Below are 6,000 nucleotides of genomic sequence, written 5' to 3' on the forward strand. Positions count from 1 at the left end.
AGTGGTGTTCCACAGGGATATGTATTGGGTCCCCTCCTCTTTAGTATTTACTTCAGTGATGTCCAATTAGACATTAAGGGTCTATCTCCGGCTTACAAACTTTGTGAAGGACTGTAAACTCAATATGGTCATTAACTGTCCAGCAGATGTCCATATCCTACAAGCAGGACTAGATCACACTAATTCCTGGTGTCGAAACCATGGACTTGAGCTAAACATTAAAAAAAAAAACAGCATTGTCCTTATTAGGATGCATGAAAAGACCACCACTATACCTACTTCATATAAAGGACCTCCCGAGTTAACACTGCTATTACAGATCTTGGTACATTCATAGACAATGAACTCTCCTGTAACCACCATGTATTAACCATCATTAGAAAATCTTTTACGTAGCCCAGTTAATGACAAAGTATATTACAAAGGATATTATCTGGACCTAAAGAGGATATTGTTCCCTTCACTCCTCCATATTACAGTACTTGAGAAACATCAATGATTCCTGACCAAAAAATCTTGGGTATAAGCTCTTAAAATAGAAAAAGCATCTCTAAAAGCTCTAGCACTGTACTCTATCTCTTAGCAACTTTTATGCAGTGAATTCTGTTTGTCACGCACAGCAGTATTTCAAACCCACCCAGGACGGGGGCTTCACCTCCCCAAACTATCTATACCAACTCTGAGACTGCAGAACAGTGGGGAAAAGTGTTGGCCAAGTACTTTCCCTGTCTCACAACTGCACGTTTGATGAATGGGCATTTGATGACTACCGTTCGATGAATAGCTGTTCAACATTTATTTCTTTCGTTGATTAAACATAGACCCAAAAGACAGTGTTAATCCAATCACAGACCCACAAAACATCAGTAGATTTATATATTAGAGACAGAAGGGATATTATAACAATCAAAACAAGTGAGGTTCCCCTCTCTATTAAAGGTCCTTAGTCAGTCCAAAAATTTTTTTTTTATAAGAGTACTCATTAGCAGACCGGAGTTCCGCTGTGGCGACCCCTAACCGGGAAAAGCCGAAAGACACAAACAAACTGCTATATCACCTGTGAGAGAATTAATCAGCCTCATGGACTCATGCCAGATGTGCATCATTCACATAGTAATACGAAAGTTAATTTTGTGTTAGTCTCTGATAATTTATTCTGAGTTTGTTTTTTTTAAAAAATATTCTACTCGATTTTTCTGAGCTTTGTTAAAAAAAAAATACGAGTAAAGCCTTTAGCTTCCTATAGAAATGGAATAATGAGTGTGACTGCAATAGGTAGTTGTAAAATGCATAAGGCAAAAATTCCTCATAAATGCAAGACTCAGATCTAAGAACAAATCTAGGGACCTATAGAAATGCTACATGTGGATGGGGGCAAAGATGTACTATTAAAGTGAATGTTTCATTCAAATGTATTGCACTACCTCAAGGAGAAACAGTAGCAGTCAACAGCAGGGAGCAGTATCTCAATCAGTATACCAGGAGGTTGAGAGGTTGATACAGGAGCTATGGAATCTCTCTCACTGTGTCCAGTTTTATTTCACACATATGGAAATGTCCTACCAAATGGTAGTGTTACAAATATCTTGTGTTGAGACATCCCTAAGGAAAGATTTGCAAGTAGTTGCTGTTGTGAAGTGAGGCATTTCCACCATTCAAATGATCCATTATTTTTCTCAAAATAAAATACAATACAGTTTCCCCAAACACCCAATACTTGTTTAGAAGTAGGTGAACCATGTTTTTCCACAAAAAAGGCAGAAATCTTAACTGAGGCTTACTATATATAAAAAAATAAACAAATTGTAAACATAAGTCACAAAAATATTGCACAAAGTTAAAAAAACACGGTTGTCCCCCTTGTCTTGCCAGATGTGAAGAGACTGTCCCACACCCTGAATATATTACATCCGAGGTTGCAAAATCACTTACTCCAACCTTGGAGACGGCATTAACCCAAAGTGCCAACATCTCTATAGCTAACACCACAAGGACTCAATAACTCAAATCTTCACTTAAAGATGCACTATACTAAGCATCAATAAAAGTGAATAAGACAAACTGCACTAATCCCCAAAAGCCAAAACTAGTTTATCTCTAGATGAAACCATATTCATCTCTAGTTGCAAAGTAGTTTTGGGGAACCTAAAAAATTTGAGAAATGTTCACTGAAACTACCTTCAGGAAGCATCTGAGGAAAGTTATTTTTTCTTTGCAGGAGGGGCTAACTCCATTGCCATTGAATGTAGCATCAGCAAACGTACAATCATTTCATATTTGCCTAAACCACCACTGGCGACCTGACAAGTTCCCGATGAGGGAATCTAGGTAGTTAATATTGAAGATATGTATACATCTAGGGTATGAAATGGTCTTATCTATTCTCTGAGCAAGGGAAAAAAAAAAGACTACAGATTGGACTAACTTGTATGGTGTCTCTAAAATTTCCTTGGGAATGGAGGAATGAGAGGTTTAAAAGGGATTTTGTTTTTATGGAAAAGTGTATAAAATTTATAAACAAAAACTAAGTGCTAGAGACTCAAAAACACAAAATAAATGTTGAACAGTAGGTAAATAAAATAAACTTTTATTGCAAAGCACTGCAAGTTTCATACAGATAATTTAAAAATATGCTTTTTTTTTTCAAGCTTACACGCAGTTCAAATGCAAACTCAAAAAGAACATTTAAAACTGGGCATGACTTGATGTGCCAAATAGAAATAAATACTTCATTAATCTGCACGCCCCACTTAAAGAGGTAATACAGGTTAGTATGGCATTTATTGTTAAACTCTAGTCTTTAATATAGCTACAAAGGTAAACCTATTAAGCTTAGGCAGTGAGAGGGCATCTACTCTGCTTTGCCACTGAGCCTCTCGAGCATATTGTATTTTCTAAATCACAGTTTCTAGCAGCTTGCAAATTCCTTGAAAGGTAAAAGTAATTTAGCACTAGAAAGAGAAGCAGCTGTGAACAATCGAGCTAAAACAAGCTAGCCCAAAGACTTTGCAAACTACCTAGAATTTGGCATACTGAACAGGAACATGTGTCCAACTGGTTACATTAAGCCTAAACTAAAAAAAAAAAAAAAAAAAGTCTCTCACTTAGCTAAGTATGGTTTCCACTTGGCTTCTGTTAAGATATGAAGCAGTGCATCTGCAAATTCTGTGTGAGATTATGGGGATAGTTCCAAAGCTTTGAAGTTAACAGCTCCTAGACTGCAATGCCATACTGTGCCTTGTTGACAATGGATTAGTTACCAGAGTTTGTAAAACCTCTATCTGCAGCTCTGATAATTATGGAATATGGTTCCCATTGTCATAAGATCTTTCTTTATAAAAGCAGACCCCTGCCTTAACTCAGAGAGATTCAACTATTCTCCATATGTGGTTGCAATGGATTCTGGTATAAAGCTCGGAAAGATAAACACTATCTTTGGAGGACGAGTTGCTTAATTGTGGAAAACTCCAAGCATTTGTCAGAATTTTGGACACACCTTTTACTCAGTTGAAGGATATGACTACACTCAAATTGTCCAATACATTGTCCTGGTCTGTTATACATGTATACAAAATGCCTTGGTATGGTTCATTGCCACATTTTAATAGGATGCAGACCCCATTCCCCATTCTTTAGTTACCAGACAACTGTCTTAAGCTGTACTAAACCTGAAGACAAATGTTAAAAGGTTTTAAGAGTTAACAAAACTTCTCACATTTATATATTGGGACTAGGTGTGATTTTTTTTTTTGAGGGGGGTGCATTTTTGACCACCACATATTAATTCTTCAATATGTTGAAATAAGGGTATATACTCCTAGAGTAATATAAAACATCCATCACAAAGATTTTAAGGAATATTCAGCTTACCTAGGGAGTTCAAGAGAGTTTCTTTCGACTTTGTATTTCTTTTCCAGATGTAGCAAAATTATTAGGGTTGAACAGGATGGGGGCAGTAGTTTAATGATTTGTCAGCTTTATATCTATTTGTTAACATTTGATTTGATTGCATAGTCAGTGAGTTTTATTACTTAATGGTTTAGATATAGCGGTATTTTCTCTAATAAACCTCCTCTGGACAGGCCGAACTTAATACTGTTTGTCCCTCAAGGATCTGCATTAGGTTCTTTATTATTCTCCTTGTTCATAAGTGACATTACACTGGACCTCCTTTAGCAAAATATAATGTAGGTATATTATATTCTGTTGCTAGAGTCTTGCAAAACTCAAGTCCTCCAGACTAATCTGCAATACATATTCACTTCATTCTGCAAATGGCTTTAAGCAGATTCTTAGACAGCGCTACAGTAACTAATCTAATGTTATTCTCAAGTCTCAAAAAGCTCTCTACTATACTCAACATGCTGATTCAGGGCCTAAATGGTAATATTATTCCAAGTGAAAGTGAGCAGAAATACCATAAGACTAGCCTTAGATCCTTCCCTTAACTTCTTCTTTCATACTAACATAACTACTAAAGTTATCTATAGACAAATTATGCTATCGTATATCCCATTTCCCCTCTCTAGTCTCCATCAAAGCAATAGTCATAAAAGTCCCAATGCAAAGACTAAAATATGCCCTACCTTTACTCTGCATACAGTTGTCAAAATTTGCAAGCAACTGACTTAAAAATAAGCAGGTTCATTCTCTTTGCCTGTCAAAATAAATGATTTGTTATTTACTGAACCAGCTTCACTGGCTCCCTATAACTAATAGGATTACCCTTCTACTGGGGAGATTAGCATTTAAAATTCAAGTGGGCTATGGTCTACCTCTGAAAAGCAAACTTCCTCTAAGAGATCAAACTACTCACTTAAAAGTAGCTAATAGGATATCCTCATACTCTCCAGACAGAGATTTAAATAAGCAATTGGAGAAAATGTCTTTTCAAGAATGGGGCCCGATACTTGGAAGCACTTAGCAAATGAAGTTAATAATATCCTTGTCCAATTCAAGAAATCTTTGCAAGAAATCCTTTAAGAAGAATCTAGATGTCTTGTTTCAGAGACACAGGCTAACTATATTTTCTGATTATAACCAGCAACTGTTTGACAAAAGGCATTGCATAGTATTTCATTAATCTTTACAAAAGTGTACACACAATGAAAAGTGCACTGCTTATACTGAATTTCTTGCAAATCACATACATTAATCATAAACTCTCAACTAACTTTGTAACATTAGTTGAATATGCACTATACACTATTTATGTCTGCTTTGAAATTTTATTTTTATATCTATCTTGAACTTTAATGGCTTACCCATCCTGCAGCTGAAGAGAGTCTACGGACTAGTTGCTTAGTAAGTAAATTGTACAATAAATAAATTACAATAAACCTGTATTAGCAGCAATGATTTTTGGTTATTGGTTCGTTTTTATTTCACCCATACTTTTTATCTGTTCTGAGAGCCAATTAAAGATAACACTTCAGATATCAGTATCTTTTGTCTCGTTCACTTCTGCAGTACACATTCAATGTTTTGTAATACTGATTAGTTATAAACACTCAGATGAGAATTTGAATAATTTTAGTTGACTTGATTCTGCTTGGATGTGACCGACCATTTTTTTCCACACGCAGACCTTACCACTTAGAATTACACTCTACTATGAGTAAATGCATCCTAGAGCTCTGAAACATTTTTCTTGTGCTCAGTTTCTGCTGGATGAAATATGCCTCACTATTCTCTGCAATTATCCAGTAGAGAAATATCTTATGGATCAAGTATGATACACAGAAATAAAACAAAAAAAATCTTCAAACAAGCCCAGGGATTATAAAGGATTGCAATGCCTAATTTTAAGAACATTTTTGCTGGCAAAGGTTCTGTGTCACTGTGTAGTCTTCTGTTAAAAGGTGGTCATCCAGTTACCTAAAATACTGCTTCCTTTTACTCTCTAGAGTGCAAACACTAGAGACAGTACTGCATACAAAGCCCTAGGGCTGCTAAAATCTCAAAAACTGGTAACTGAGATGCACTACTTCGAATTTGTGG

Source organism: Protopterus annectens, chromosome 10.part0 (assembly GCF_019279795.1).
Source record: "Protopterus annectens isolate FY-2018-M chromosome 10.part0, PAN1.0, whole genome shotgun sequence".
NCBI classification, from domain to species: domain Eukaryota; kingdom Metazoa; phylum Chordata; order Ceratodontiformes; family Protopteridae; genus Protopterus; species Protopterus annectens.